This window comes from Grammomys surdaster, unplaced genomic scaffold, assembly GCF_004785775.1.
Source record: "Grammomys surdaster isolate TR1022 unplaced genomic scaffold, NIH_TR_1.0 125896, whole genome shotgun sequence".
Taxonomy (NCBI): Eukaryota; Metazoa; Chordata; class Mammalia; order Rodentia; family Muridae; genus Grammomys; species Grammomys surdaster.
Window position 1 is genome coordinate 788,268 of NW_021620720.1, and position 17,039 is coordinate 805,306.

Here is a 17,039-nt window from a genome sequence, read left to right on the forward strand (position 1 = left end):
TCCTGTGAGTAAATGATTGTTGTGATCGGCAATGGTGTAGGGGGAGAGGAGAGGAGAGGAGAGGAGAGGAGAGATGCTGCAGTTCTGAATGAGGAAGCTGACTGTGTTGCTTGCTGTGTCCAGAAGACAGAGTCACATCTGTGGCTAAGGCACAGGTGGACATTGGCCATGCTAGGATAGTTGGTAAAGTCAAATCCTGGGCCCTGGCAGTCCTAATAAGCTAGGCTCTGACACCACCTCACAACAGCCAACCAAAGTGTATAAAGAAAGCAGAGAAAAGAGTTGTTCAGTGTGACCACGTGGGAACAGGAACGAACAACAATGTCCCCCTTTACAGTCCACCCTTGGGGACCTGATACGTGGCTTAGATTTAAATAGAAGGTAAGAGATGTGCAGAGCTAAGCAACCCTGCTCTGGGTGTGGTCCCACCTGTCACCGATCTACCCTCGGCTCCAGGCTCTCTAGCAAGGTGCTCTGATGAGCTGTCAGAACTGTGTGACAACCTTTCCTTCACTGGCTGACACCAGGCTTCAGCCTCTTCCTTCTCTCAGCGTAGATCTCTGAGAAATACCAATCTCTCGGGGTCTGTTGTATAAGTGGGCCTTGATGGTCAAAGAGAAGGGACAAGGCTGTCTCTTTAGATACCTCTGTTCTTGTCAGAATGGTTACAGAGGGACTTGCATTCATCTACCCAACTGATATCAACAACTGGGCATTTTATCAACATCAGACTCACGGGCCTGGAGAGCACACAGGCCTCTGGGGCAGCATCCTAGAGCAGGTGTGAGAGGCAGGACCTCGGCTGGAGGCGAGTTCAGTGTTTTCATTCAAGCCTTGCTGTCCACGGATGGATGAGTCTCTGCTGGGGGCCATCTGGTCCACAAGCAAATTAGCTCAAGTTGTCTCTATTGATTCTACCTCTTAGAACTTTCTGGCATTCCCAGTATCATGGAAGAGATGCTACTATGTAGTGTATAGACACTATCTTCCTCCTGAGTCTGCCTGTCAGGGCCTGAGACAGCACATACCTAAGGAATCATCCCTACAGAAGAAAGAATGAGGGGTGCGGGTGAAGCCACCTTCAGAAAGGCCTTTCCCTCCACATGAAACAACATGTAGACACGGAAGCTTCAGGACTTCCACTATTCCTGCAGGACAAAAGCAAAACCCAAAGAAAGCAGCAGCAACAGAACAACCTGTCAATCAGCCTGCACATGAGAGAAACCGAACTAGGACCAACCATTCCCTGGAGCTGAGTCGCCATCACACTGAAGGGTAAAGAGGTCTGCATAGTGGCTAGCCTCAAGTTCAGGCTCTTGAATTAATGATGCTAGCGAGAGAAGCTCACAACCATGGCTGACATTGGTAGGATCTGGCCTGGATACAGTACTGAGAACAAAGGAGCCCTGTGAGATGCTCCAAGCTCAGAAACCATGGGATTCTGGAGCAGGGGACATTTCAGCATGGTCACATGTGTTTGTTTCTCATGAGGAAAATATAGCCATGAGTGGATGTCTACTGAAGACAGTTCAGAGGGAGCTGTAATGTATTCTTTTACACCAGGAAGCTCTGGCCTGAAGCCATCAAACATGAGAAACTTATACACTGAGGCAACTCCACGAGTGGCAGAGGCTCCCTTTGCAAGGGCTTGGGCACTGCTCACCCCCCATGCACCCTGCTATAGGCCTTCATATCGCTGCAGCCTGCCTTTCAGGAAAGCCAGCTGCTTTGGCCCAGGCCCAGAGAACAGCCTCTGGAACTGTATGCAGTAGCAGGACTAGGGTTGTGAGCAAGAGTGGAAGGGGGTGTTGCATACCAGCTGAGAGAACCTTCCAGTTTCCTTCCCAGCCTGGGAACAAACAAGGAGGGGCAGAGGTCCAGGCCCATGAGGAAGACATTGTCCTTTATTCCTCCCCAAGGCCTCCCTCCAAACTCCTCCTACAGCACGTGGGGTGGCAGCTTTATACATCAGGTGTGACCCCTTGAACCACCCCAGTGCACCCCACATTAGTCACAGAGTTCAGCTTCCTGGGCTGGGTGGGAGGAGAAATGGAGGAGCTGGTCACCAAATTCTAACCTAGCTGCCCTTCACCCCTTAAGGAGGCAGCTGTTGCCTTTTCCTGAAGAGAGAAAAGACCTATGCCCACCCTCATATCCCTGCCCTGGAAACACCTGTCTCTTTAAGGAAGATACCTTCTGCACAACACAAAACACAGGTCACTGAAAAGGCCCTAAACATACCTGCTCTCCTTGGTCTGGACTGACTCCTCTCAGTCTGAGCTATAAAGAACCCTCCAACTTTACCACTGACCAGCTGCCTGCCCTGTTCACCTGCTGCAGGAAGAGAGTTTGTCCATCAGGTCTGTTTCTATTAAAATGCCTACTATGCGCAAAGCACCTAGTACCCGTGTCTTCCCAATGTCCTTTGCATGAGATCAAGGATTACTGGCAATCCTGTTTTGCCTCAGGTTCTCTTTGGAACTAGCTTCTCCTGCCTCACCTTGCCTTAAAGAGAGAACTCAGGAGCAGCTGCTTCGCAGAAGCAAGGATCACACCAAGTAACTTATAAATAAACAAGCTTAAACACATTCATCCTGCAGGAAAGAGGCTGCATATTTCCCGAAAGAAGATCATGAGGTGCAGAGAGGCTCACTCTCATCCAGAGGTCACAGTGACAAAGGACAGCAGAGTTAAATAAAGAAGAGTCAGCCAACAGCAAGCCTGATTTCCACAGTGTGATGTCACTGGTCTCCAGGTAGACATGGTGGCTGAGGCCAAGGTTCTGAGTCTGGTTTCTCTCCTTGCTATTTATCAGACACATTAAGCAAGGTTTCCATCTCCCAGGAAGTTTCCTCATCAGTAAGAGGGGGCATTTGAGGGGCTTCTCCTCACCTGAGCATTAGGTGCTACAGGAAGTTTTTATTCAAGTTCTAGAAAATACCACCCAATTCTGAGACTCCTGAATTTCAGAGTTATTCCTAGGACAAGTTAATACAAGATCAGGAAATGTGAGAACGTTCTGGAAACACCAACATCTGGGGACCATTTATTTTCCTTTATTTTTCTTTCGTTCTTTTTTAATGGTGTAAGCAGCTATGAGATCAGGCTGAAGGGGACACGATGCCTTTCACAGACTTGCCAAGTCCTGCCACACTTCCTTGAAATTCTCACCTTTTACCAGGCCCACTGGTACAAGCCTGCAATACCAGACAACCTCTTGGGAAGCTGAGGCATGACGGTTGGAAATCTAAAGGTAGCCCAGGCAACCTTCTGAGACCTGTCTCAAAATTCGAAAATGTAAAAGCAAAACAGGGTGGGGGGTGGGGTAAAGTTCCGTGGCAGTGCACACGCCTAACACGCACGAACTCAACGCACGGAGGGTGTGTCTACGGGAATGTCCTACAGGGTAGCAAGCTAAGGTCAGGCAAGGGAGGCAAGCAGGAGCAAGATTTCAGCAGACTGACAGAGTCTACATCACACAGGCAATGGGTGTCACTCCTGATAGGGCCTCATGAGCCAATCAGCTACCAGCTGGGACGTAACTTCCTCTGTACCCAGAAGGTACCACCCAGCCTGGCACACACGGACACAGCAGGCAGTGAACATGTTCCCTCGGTGATTTGACTAAGTGAAAACATGAGAACAAATGAATGCTAAACGAGTATTTGGGTTTTTTTTTTCAAAGCACACTTTCAGAAAATAGAAAAAGAAAACCACTCCAATAATAAACTCTTTCAAAATGGAAACAAAACACCACCACCACCCCCAACTCAAATAAAATAAAAATTTTAAAGTCCCCAAATGTCAACATCCATTTTTTAAAGATTTTATTTTGTTTTTTTAACTATGGATATGTCTGTGTGTGGTTATGTATACATGAGTATGGTGTCCACTGAGGTCACAAATAAACATCAGATCCCCTGGTCATGGGCTGCCCTGTGTGGGTGCTGGGACCCAAACTCCTGCTCTACTGAAGAGCTGCAAGGGCTCCTAGCCAATGAGTCCTTTCTTCAGCCCCAACAGACACATCCCTTTGTATCCTTATAATGAAATGCCATCCAGCTACGGGAAGGAATTCATTACTGAAACACACACACACACACACGAAATCTGAAAGTAGGAGTAGGCTAGGTGAGAAAAACCAGACAAAAATGAACATGGATCAATCATGTGTTTTAACTCACATGAAATCCCAGGAGACACAAGCTAATGTACAGCGGCAGGTGCTGGCCACCTGGCAGGCCAACGGAAGGGTGACATTACCAAAGAAGAAAGGCTACTTTGAACAGTTTCATCATCTTGATTGTTGCAATGGCTTCAGGCGTGTGTATCTGAACACAAAAATCATCCTAGTGTACATTTTACGTGTACACTGGGGACCATATATCAGTTACACCTCAGTCTAGGTATCTAAATGAAAGACTCCCCAAAACTCTGTTGGGAGGTCAATGAGAGTTTCAAAGTTTCAAAGGCACAAAGCAATCAACCGATTAGGCCACAGGTGGCCCCCTGCCTTGCTCACTGCCCAGCTAACTCTGAAAAGAGCCAGAATCGACACTCCAGTGATCTAAAGGGAACAGTGTAGCCTGGAATGATAAGACGGACATCCTCTGAGATCTCTAAGCACCAAGCCAGGGACTGAATCCTGTGCTGCCAGTCAACATGGCTGTCCCCTGCTTACCCACAGAGCTTCTAGCATGCATGCCGTGAGTCCACTTCACAAGATCTTTGGTTGTTTAAATGCTGAGGTTTTGAGGCCACATGGCACAAGGGAGAAATACCATAAGAATCCAGGAGCTTCTGCAGTCCCTCTGGTCACTGGCACCTCAGGCCCGGCCAGTCATTCTAAACCAGCCAGAGCTGGTTTCCTGTCCATCAAGAACTTCATCAAGTTCAGTAGCCAGAGCCTTCAAACAACTCCCAAGAGCTGCTGGGAGTTTGTCAAAAAATAAAACATGACGGTCAGGGGAGAGTGTTCAGTAGATGAAGTGCTTGCCATCCACCCGTGAGGACCCAAGTTCAATCCCCAGTCCATGTTTAAAACAACAAAACCAGAAAGCCCAACAACTGGTCACACTTGGAATCCAAGCACTAAGGAGATAAAGGCAGGAAAATCTCTCAGACTCCCCAGTCATGCAGCCTTGCCCACTCAGCAAGTTCCAAGCTAGGGAGAGACCCTGCCTCAAACCAAGGTGGAAGGTATCTAAAGAACGACCCTGAGGCTGACCTCTGGCGTCTACCCATAAATGTGCACACATGTAAGACATTCACACACACACACACACACACACACACACAAGAAAAGAAGAAGGTAGAAAGATGTTAAGAGTCAGAAGTGGTGGAGGACTCCAGGGAAACAGCATCTTCCAGCCACAAAAGAACTGACAATCATAAGAACATGAGACTGCGCATACACAAGGCCTGCCCAAGTTCAAAAAAAATCTCAGCCCTGGGAAGGGAAAGCAGACACAAAGTCCTACCCCTCACCAAGGACCTATTTACCACTGACACCTGCTAGGAAAGAAAAACTACATTTTCTCTAGAGGAATGTTACTGGGTTTATCAGCCATACCCCAGGCCAGGCCCCATGCCCAGGAGTAACTGGCCAATATAAAACGGACTCCATGGTTGTATGTTTTGCCTTATTGATTTTTATTTTGTTTTTGTTGTGTGTATATGTGTTTTAATTTTCATTCTCTGTTTTTTTTAGGGGAGTTGTGTGGGTTTTTTTTTTTTTGAGAGAGAAAGAACGTAAGGTTGGATGGGTAGAAAGGTGGGGGAATCTGGGAGGAGTTGGGGAATAAGAAGGAATATATTAAAACATTGTATAAAAATTTAATATGAAATTAAATCATTTAAAAAGTAAAATAAAACACACATACACAAAGATGCAGGCCCGCCACGCACCGTGTTTAATGCTGACAGCTCCTCCTCAGTGCTTTCTTCACTGCTCCTGATATGAGGGTGGATGTGTCTGGCCAGTTCCCTCTACTTCATTCTAGTCCTTCCCTGATCAGGAGACTATGCCTACCCTGGGGGCTTCTACTTCCCTGTGTGGATTCCCAAAGGGTCTTTGAGGGCCAGAGACTCGGTGAGCCAAGACTCCTGAGACTCTTCCTACTGCCTCTATCCTAGCTGCACCCAGAAAGAAGCATGGAACCTTTGAGTCTGCCAGCAGGAACGGGCCAGGGCTCACCCCAAAGCGTCAGGCAGGAAGCCGGAGGAACAGAAGAGCTTTGAATCCAGCCCATCCCATAAATATTTATTGTACAAATGGCTGACAGACTGAAGCCAACTCAGAGCCTCCTCTCTCACTTCACCTTCACTGCCCCACTAGTGGTCAATCCTAGCAACTTCCAGACACTTCCCACTGCCGGAAAGGGACACACAGAAGACAGCTATCCATTAATTGGTCTGAGCCGGAGGTCAAAAATAGGCAGCGGCCCACAGATGTTTTGTTTGGCCTGCAAGTGTTTTGTTTTTAATTTTTAAATTATTGGCCAACTTTTAAAAGCTGGAAGATTTCATACGTAAACCTAGGCTTTGGTCTTAGAAGACAGAGATCTGGCCACAACGCTGCATCCCCTGGCTGACACCCAGTTGCCAGTGCCCCATCAGACTTACAACGAACCTCAAGCCACACACCATTTCTGACAGGAGACTCACTTCCCACATACTGCTCAGCCGGTGAACGCTGGGGCTTGCAGCACTTGCCGGCTTCCAAATCGCTCGGACACTCCATATGAACAAAATGGAGTCCAAAGGACGCAGGGTGGCCACGGTAGGGCAGCTGTTACACACTAGCTGGTTCACAACAGTGGGAGTCACACTTCCTGCCCCGTCTAATAATCAGTAGTATCCTCTTCCCTTCCTGTGACTGTCAACCTCACTGGACTTAGAACTGCAGTCCTAGAGAGGCTTAACTGAAGAGCGAGGCTCCACCCTGAAGATGGGTGGTACCATCTTGTGGGCTGGGGTCCCAGGGGAATGAAAAGAACAAGGTGAATGCATGTGTCTCCCCCACCCTCCACCCGTCTCCCTCTTCCTTCCCTCCCTCTCCCATCGTCCTGACTTGATCAGCGGCCTCATGCTCTAACCTTCATGCTTTCCAAACGTTCTCAAACAAACCCTTTCTTAAGCTGCTTTTGTCAGACATCGTGTCACAACAACAAAGAGTAATACAGGAAATGGGTACCGACGAGTGGGGCTGTCACTGTGATAAACCAGACCGTGTGGCTTGTGAGAGGAATGTGGAAAAGGACCACGCTGAAGATGGAGAAGCCCTAAATGTCGTAAGCAGAGCATAACAGGCCGTTCTGGTGGGAGCCTAGGAGACCAGAAAGCCAATAAAAATTCAGACTCCCAGCTCCAGAGAGGAGCAAGGACTGTGTGCATCTGGGTTAGAGACCATTTATGTGGATTCAAGAAAACTTGCTGTGTTTCACCCAAGTCTCACTAGGGCAAGGCTGAATTCAAAAGTAACAGACTAGGTTGTCTGGTGGAGGGAACTCCAAGATAGTACAGCATCCAGGCTGTGCTTCGGCCACTGTTCACAGCCCTTTTTCACACTTAAGTTGAGGGGTTAAAAAACGTGGGAAAAAAATGTAGAGTTTGGTGAAGAATCCTACTACATATACAGAGAGCGTGGCTGTAGCTTCAACGCTTTGCAACTGGACAGCAGGAAAGCCACCTCAAGGGCCAAGCCCCAACCAACACGGTCCCAGCTTGTGACAACACAAATGTATTAGGAAGGAGAGACCATAAGCTGAAGAATGTTGCGGAACATGGCAACCTACAAGAGTCTTTCCCCAGCTTCAGGTACAAACAGGGCACTGTGATACAAGTTGGGGAGGCTTGATCTTGAGCTGGCAGCAGAACTTAGTGTCCTCCCACACGGCGCTGGTTTTGAGGATGGCATCAATGCACTTACCAAGGTTTCAGAAAACTATTAAAGCCAGGCAAGGTGAGATTCCCTACAAGGAAGGCCCAAGAGGTGTCATGGTAAAACCTAAGTCTCAGTGGTGACCCCAGGATACTGGAGATGCCAACACTGTGGGGCACATACCAAGGAACGCTGTAGGCTTCACAGAGTAAAACCAACCTAAGGGAGTGTGGTTGCCCGAGACCACTAGAGCCCAGATGATTCTGCCACGAGTGCCACATGCCAAATCCAGGACTACGGTATCTGGTATTCACCCTGCTAGGTCTTTCTTTCTCTCTCTTTCTTTCTTTCTTTCTTTCTTTCTTTCTTTCTTTCTTTCTTTCTTTCTTTCTTTGGCCTGATGTTTTTCTTGCCCTGCCCCCATCCCTCATGGAATGAGGATGACTCCGGGTCACTGTATATTGCAAATACATAACTTTTTATTAATCTATAGAATTTGGGCTTTGAACTTGTGAGCACTGGAGTTGTTTAGACTTGGGGGACCTTGAGAGATGGACTAAATGGACTTTGAATTATGGGATGAATATTAGACTTTAGAGGCCAAGGTGGAAGGTTATGATTGAAAAGTGATGTATTTAGGTATGAAGTTGACAAGGAGTGTGCTTGTGACAGTTAAATTTGTCAACTACATTTAGTATCAAATGCGAGACACATTTTCGCTCATAATTGTGAGGGCAAATCTATAGAGATAGGGCTGAGACAGGAAAATCCATCCTGAATATGGCAGGCACGACACCATGGGCTGGGGTCTTGGTCTGAATAAAAAGAAGAAAGTGAGATGGGTGCCAGCCTTCCTCTCTCTCTGTTTCCTGACTGCAAGATGACTAGCCACCTCATGCTTCTACCGTCATGCCTTCCCCATCATGATGAACTATGTTCCCTTAAACCGTGAGCCAAAACCAAGCCTTCCTTCAGACGCTTTTGTTGGGTCTTCTGTCATGTCAATGAGAAAGATAACTTACAGGACTCACTCCCAAAGGGCCCTGTGGATAGTAAGTTCCAGGGCCCGAGCGCTGCCAGGGGTAGACCAGATGGCTCATGCCAAGGATTATGTGGCCAGAGTCCTCAGCAGGTACTTGATTTTCTGTGGTTGCATAACCTGCTGATCTCCAGATGTCTTCTGGCAGGGTTAGCTCCAAATACCCTGCAGAGCCATAGAACAGCCCTCCTGAGCCTGTGGCAGCCTTGGGCAGCCCATACTTTTCGCATGAGTGAAGATAAAGCAGAGACAGTGAGAAAGCAAATAAAAGCACAAGAAAAGGGAGTCCTCCATTGACTTGACCTCCACATAGCAGGAAACAAAGTGTGTGCACGCATACAACACATGTTTAGAGGGAAATGGTGACACATATCCTCAGTCTGTCCCCACTGCCTCCTGACTTCCACCCTCTTATGTCAGTTATTTAGGGAGTGGTTTCTACCTAGGGCTGCCTCATGCTTGGTAAGTCAGGGTTAAAGACAAAAACAAATGGTTCCCACACTTTGGATCTGTTACTATGTCCAGGGCCTTAGCTGCAGGTGTCCTTAGCTTCAGGGGGGAATGTTAGAAAAGGATCAGAGAAGGGAAGACACAGGTAACAGGAAGGGCCTCTCGTATAGAAGGTAAATTCTAGCTGCCAGCCAGCTCCAGGGTCCTGAATTCTAGCCTGAACTAAAGGGATTCCTATCGTTAACTCTGCATCTCTGAAGGCCTAGAGGCTAGAGAGGGAGTTTTCAGGAGGGACTAGAATACTAGAATGCCCTCAGTGAAACTCCTGGCAAGAGCAGGGCAGGAAAACCAGAATCACTGTCTTGCCCCCCCTCCCCCAGAACATCTGACATCACTGGAGTGCACAGGGCATCTGCAGCTTATTTCTTCCCCAAATATGAATAGAAAGAGATCCTGTTCTTAGCATCCTGAAGGTCTGAGTGACCTTAAGCCCCTAGCCTTCTTCCTTTCCAAGATGAAAGCATCTCAGTCAGAATGGGTTTCCAGGTGTCCTTCAGTGGCTGCTGTAGACACCCAATGCCTACTTTACTGAGCAGCAGAGACCTCACATAAGTTGTGCTCTGTGCTAATTGCCCTTTCAACCCAAAGCCCTTAGAAATTGTCTTGTAACGGGGGTTCTTTTTTGAGGTAGGCTAGGACAGCTGTAGTTGTCTCAACACTGACCAAATTCTACAAAAAGGTCAAGACAAAACACCAAAAAAGCTAATACTAGGGCCCGAGAGATGGCTCAGCATGTAAAGGCACATACCACCAAGCCTGAGGCCTGAGTTCAATCCCTGGGATTTACACAATTGAAGGACAGAACAGACTCCCAGCTGTCCTCTAACCTCCATCAGTTCACTGTAATCTCAATCTCCCCCCCCCACCACACACACAAATGTTAAAACATGAGAAGGACTTAATCACCCCTGGAAGGAGTATAAATTTTCAGCTGGGTTGTCTCCAGGTTGCTGTCATCCATGCAAATGCAGTATCGATGATACCTGAGTTGTGTGCACACACACACTCATCTGAAAATGATGGCACAGGCCAGGCAAGTGCAACAGAGAGAGAGTAAACCAAAATAAGAACAAAATGTCTCGCCCAATCTCCTTCACAGGAGATAGACACCATTCACACAGATGTGTTTAGCTCCCCAGAGCACAGCCACCCCAGGGAACACCTCAGCTACCATGACTGGGAAGGGCTCCTGAGGACCCTGCCATGCTTACAAGATGATCTGTGATACCAAAAGGCTTAACCCTAATGTCCTGTAGGGGAACAGGGTCCCAGGGACCAGAAGTGCATAGCCAAGCCATGGGTATGGATTCTGCTGCCCACGTATGAGGTTTCCTCCAGGAATAAGGCTTCCTGTCCTCCAAGAGTCTGGACTCTACCCAGGGAAAGATAAACCTGGACATTTTTTTTAATAAGTCTTCTGGTCAGCAACTCTGAGGACTAATGGGGAAACCAGCCCAAAAGGTGTGTGCCCGTGAAGGGTTTCTGACTCCCATCTGCCACAGTTCTTCCTATGTGAGCCTGGAGTTACCTCTCTGGGATTCAGCCACTCGGTGTTTGAGCATCTGAGGGTCAAGAGCAGAAAAAAGGGATTCCAGAAAAAGCCAGCATAGTCCTCCTAGGACCACACTAACTGCCCAACCCGTGTTTCCACTGCAGCTTCAGGGAAGCCCTGGTTACACGGTTTATGGCAAGTTCTCCACACTCCAAAAAGCAGCAAGATAAATGGGCTTGGTGGTGCAGGCCATGAAGTTTGTCTGTTCTGGAAGCTGAAGCAGAAGGATCACTAAGTCAAGTGTTGCCTGGGCTACAGAGCATCTCCAAGGCCAGCTAGGCAAACCTGTCTTTAAAAGTGAAAAGGTGAGTGAGGATGTAGTTCAGTGGTAGAGTGTTTGCCTAGCATTCGTGAGGTCCCAGGTTCAAATCTCAGTCACACACACACACACACACACACACACACACACAGGACAGTCTGACTTGTCATCCCGGCCTCACAAACATTCTGACCACATTACCAGAAAAAAAAAAATCCGATGAGAGAAATTAACAACCTCAAAGAAGACTGGTAATGGCTAAAATTACACCTCTTAAACATTTGTTGAAAATTAAAAAAAAAAAAAAACAGACTGAAGTAGCAGATTTCTTGGCAACATGAAGAACTAAAAAAATTGACCAGAGGAAAAAATAAATTCCATGGGGGGGGGGGGAGAACTCAATACAAAAAAAAAATTCAGACCATGAGAGCTACGGCCTGAGTACGGACAAAAAGAATCAAGTCACGCAGGGACGGACAGGATGGACCTGGGAAAATAGGATTGCCATGAAAGAAAATTCCAGAAAAAAAAAAAAGAAGCAAAAAGGAACCAAAGCTAGGGTGATGGCCCAAGGGTAGATGATGCCCAGTACTTCCCAGGCTCTGAGTTTGACTCTGGGATGCTGAGATGCAGAGGACACTGAGCCTGATAAACTCAAAGAACAGACTCCGGAGTAATTTGGCTGAGGTATTCAGCAGACCTGTAGAGCCCATGTCCTCTTGCTAAAGTGATGATGCTCTGAACCAAACAGAAGGATCTACAAGTGCTGGCGTGGGAGTGCACATCTGTAATCCCAGCACTCAGGGGGCTGCGGCAGGAGGATTTGGAGTTCGAGGCCAGCCTGAGCTACATGGCAACACCATCTGAAAGGAGAGACATCTGTAAGCAATCTGCCAACGAGAGTGGACCCTGCCTGGGGAGAGAGGGGGTAGGTAGGGAGAGGAGGGGGAGTTTCAGGCAGCAAATGTGGAGAGTTGGGGCCATCTAAGGTTTTTGATACCAGACATGGAACTACAGGATTTTTGTCTGGGTTTCAGTCTTGCTTTTGTCCAATATTTCCTCACTAGGCTCCCATCCCTCCCTTTTGGAAAGGTGATGTCTATTCTATGTCCTTTGTATGCTGAAGTATATGGTCTGCCCTTTGATTTTACAGAGGGTTACAGTTAAGAGATTACCTTGAGTCTCAGGACTTTAAAATAATCTTGCGACTGAAAGATCACAGTGACTTCCACAGTTCGACTACATGCATTTTGCACCATGACATGGCCATGAGCCTTGGGATGTGGGGACTGGAGTGTGCTGGTTTGAATAATGTCCCCCCCCCCCCGTGGTCTTGGGCATTTAAATATTTGGTCCTCAGCTGGTGGGTGTTTGGGGTGAATTTAGGAGGTGTGGCTTTGCTGGAAGATGTATATCTCTGGGGTGGGCTTTGAAAGTCTAAGGACTTAGACCCTTTCTAGATTACCTCTCTGCTTTGTGCTGGCTGTGTAGGATGTGAGCTCTCACATTCCTGCTTTTACTATACCATCACAGGCTCTAACCCCATGAAACTGTAAGCCCAGGTAATCCCTACCAGGAGTCACCTTGATCATGGTGTTTTATCACAGCAGCAGAAGAGTAACTAATACAGAGGGAGGGGATAGAGTGGAGGAGAAAGGGGGTGAGGGATAGAGGGAGGGGGAGACTAGAAGAGCCCTAAAGAGAGAGATGGCCTTCCAGACACAACCCCATCCACTACCCCAACCTTAAACAAAGACTCCCTCTAACAGCCTAATACAAGGGCGGGTGGCCACACAGGCTTAGGGTCCATCTGCTAAGAACCTCAGAGACAGTCAACAGGACAAGCCCCAGTCTACAGGAACCTACAATGACCCATCTTCTGCTCCCAGGGACCGGGGAGACATTACCCATGGGGCTAGAGGTGAGGGAAAGAAAAGGCAATGAGCAATTTGAATTTTCTTTGTTCTAAATTTTCTACAATAAGCTTCTAGTTGCCATTGAGATCAATAAAGTGGAACTTTTATTTTTAAAGACAAAATTCTTGCTCTAAAAACAGTAGGCTAATACCAGAACATACATACTTATGATCGTATGTGTGCACACATGTCACGGCACATGTGTGGAGGTCAGAAGACAACTTGTGGAAGCTGGTTGTCTCCTTCCATCATGTGGGATCTGGGGATTGAACTCAGGTTGTCGGGCTTGGCGGCAAGCCTCCTTACCCCACCTCCCATACCTGAGCCATCTTAAAAACCTTCTCAGATAGAACTCATCACATGAAAGGCATAAGTGGCCCTGGGAATTCAAAAGAGCCCAACCTCGAACTTATTTTCAGCTAGGTAGGAATGTGTGTGGTTTTGCACATGTACACACACACTCACAGACACTCACACACACACTCACTCACTCACACACACACACTCACACACACACACTGCCCATCTCTGCCTCCTGAGAGCTGGGATTAAAGCCATGCCTTACCATGTCTAGGGGGCAGATGGTTGTAACGGGATACCATCCCACTACATTTGTATAAAGCTCGGCGACTGGGTTGTATGAGAGGTAGGCGGAGTGAGGAGAGGAAGAGGAGGAGCTAGAAAAAGCAAGGGAGAGATGTAGGAGCCATGGAGGATCACGCATGTATCGAGAGCAGTCCTAGGTAACAATTTATATCATAAGGGTAGATATTGGGACACACTGCTAATTGTGTGGGCATCTTGTTAATTGAGCATTACCAAAAATATAAAGCCTTTCGATAATATTAAGCATTTAGAGAGTCTCATTTCTACCAGGTACCACATAGATGGCAGGATGGTAGACTGGCAGAGCCATCTCCCACACTGGCATCTAATGGGGGTAGGGCTGGTGTTTCTGGCTGGCCATTTCTAGCTGTGGCATGTGTGGCCTCTGGCCGCGGAACATGGAGGCAGAGCTAAGCAGAGCCACCACCGTTTAGATAGTCAGCTGACCATCAGCCTTTATTAAAAATTTACCTTAACAGATGGTTCTTAACCATACCCCATAAACCCAGCTCTCCTTAAGGCTGGATCCCATGATCACTGGCTCTGTAAACCCCACCACCCCGTTCCTGCTGTACTCAGGATCACAGGGGCTAAGCTATAGATAGTCAAGCTCACCCAGGAAAGAGAGTTTGGGAACTGAGGCCACTCTAAGCTTTTACAGAACTTACTGGGAAGCAAGAAAGACTCGTGAATTCTTGGTACCCATCACCACACAACCACACTACAAGGTCACATGGCACAGGTCAGTCAAGGGATGGGACACACAAGGCCCTTGTTGTAACCCTCTAATGGCTCTGTGAACACAAAGGCCTAGTGCATCTGAGACCAGGGAACAGCAGGGACCACTAAAGCCCATACACAGAAGCACAGTCCCAGCTAATGAACCTGAGGCCATTTCCTTCAGGGCAGCAATGGGAGGGTATGCCTTCAGGAAGTGAGGGGCGGGCCTCTTAAAGGAACTGTGGACTTGGACTTGGGCAGCAGACATGGAAGGGGTGACGTAGACTAGCCTATCGTTCCCCACTCAGGTGAGGAGCACCAGCTCACAGGACACCTGGTGCTAAACACAAAGTCATGTGACAGTGACCGCTGGGGACCACAGCCTGAGAACCATGGGCTCTAGTCCTTGCTAGCTGTGTTACTCCAACCAAGCTACCCATCCCCGAGTCTTTCAGTTGCCTCATCTAGAAAACAGGAATGCTGGACCAGGAGGACCACAGAGACTGTAAAGTACTTCCTGTGCGAGCATGGAGAGTTGAGTTTGGTCCCCAGGACCCACTGCGGGGGGGGGGGGGGGGGGCGCCGGGGGAGGGGGGGCCCCCCCGTAAATCTGTCTGTGAGAAGGAGACGGGTGGATCACTGGGATTCACTGGCTTGCCACTCTAGCTGAGATCTGACTCAAAAATGAAACACCCTGACTCAAAATATGCAAGGTAGGGGGCCAAAGATGACTCAGTGGATAAGTAACCTTGCTGATCTTACAAGGAACCCAGGTTCAGTACCCAGCACCCACATGGTGGCTCAAAACTGCTTGTAACTCAAATCCTAGAGATCCGGCGCCCTCTTCCGGCCTCCTTAAGCACCAGGCACACACACATGGTACATATATGTGCATGCAGGAAACGGCACATAAAATAAAAATAAGTAGTGCCTTTACAAAGGAAAAAAAAAAGAGGTGGCTTCTAATGAGTCACAGTGAGGCTGTCCTCTGACCTCCACACGAATGCACACAGGTGGCTGCACACACATGTACCTCCCCCACAGAAACACGCACATGTACACACAATATAAAAAGAAAGAAGAAAACGAGAAGATTCAAAGAGAGCCCTGTGAGGTCCCTGCGGGTTTCCTGAGGGTGTTGGCAGAGCGTTGTCTTTAGAAGAATGTCTGTGTCTGTCTTGCACTCCTAAAGCCACTCTGATGTCCCCCTCTCATCTTCTTCTGCTAGAGTTTGGTGTATAAATCCCCAAAGGTCCTCCCAACCCTATTCTAATTTGTAGTTAATTACAAGGAACCGTACTGACATTCTTTTTTTTGTGGGGGGGGGTGTCACAAATGAAAAACACTAATGACTTTGTAAATTAATTTCAGATTTTCCCCATCGTTTCTGGCAGTAAGACCACACTCTGTTTTCCCTCCCATTGTTTTTTAGAGGCAAACGAGAACATGGCCCACCCCCAAAATGCATTAAAAATTCCAATTAAGTTTTTTCTGGAAAATGAACAATATCTTATTGGCATCTGGGGCAATCTTAATCCAGATCGAGGACCATTACAGATGTAAGCTGGGAAAACACCCAAATGGGCCAAATGGGATGTGGCTTTCCTCTGGCAAAGGGAGAGAAACATCTAGAAGGGCTTTTCCCATTTCCACAATACTTCTACACAGAAAGCTTGTCTCAGCAGCCAGTACGGAAGGTGCCACATTACAGCTGGGGCTGTTACATCCAGCCCTGGTTGTCACACTGGATAGGTTGTAAGAGAGCTGGACACTGAGTTACAGGACAGCAAGCAGGATTGGAAGTGGACTAAGACTAGAGCACTGCCAGGGGGAAGAGAAACGCCCCAGTAAGCAGCACAGGATGTCCCAGAGATGAGAGGCTTAGGAAAGTCCTGGGTCAAGGGTGGAGGAGTTACGTACAGAGAGGCAGACTCTGTCCAACCCCAGAAAAACTCTACTAGAACAAAGAGAAACTGCAGCAGGTTGCCAGGCGTGCTGAATGGGGGTCCTGCGACTGACAGAGAGCCAGTCTCTCTTGGGAACCAGGCTTCCAGGTCACTTGGAAGGCTAAGTACAGAATGTCATTTGATCCAGCAAGTCAGCAAGGGCCACAACCCAAACCTTTGTGTACATCCTCTTCGGGAACACAGGCACAGGAATAGCGCCTAGTCACATAGCTAGTGAACAGGTAACAGACCCGGTCAAGGCATTTCCCACAGTGCCTTCTGCTCCTGATCCTTCGAGGCTTCTTGCAGGGACTCTGCAAGGAACATTAGCTGAGGCTGGGGGTATAACTCAGAGGCATAGTGCTTGTCTGGCTGAGTACTGGGTAGAGGGAGGAGGAGGAGAAGGGATGGATGGGGGAAAGGGGAGTAGAGAAGAGGAAAGGGGAGGAGAGAGGAGGGACTAGAAAAGGTGGGGGAGAAAGGAATAGAAAAGAGAAAGAGGGGGAAGGAGGTGGCAGGAATGAGAGAAGGGAGCAAAGCCTGGAGGAACAAGGGAGAGAGAAGGAGGGAGGAAGAGAATGGAGAAAGGAGGAAAAGAGAAAAAAGAGG

General features: G+C 48.0%; 1 protein-coding gene across 1 annotated transcript in view; it reads right to left on the reverse strand.

Moving 5' to 3' along the window:
* The window catches only part of Smad3 (SMAD family member 3), a 120,489-nt gene that overhangs the window by 32,974 nt on the left and 70,476 nt on the right, over window positions 1-17,039 (reverse strand). The window lies entirely within an intron of this gene.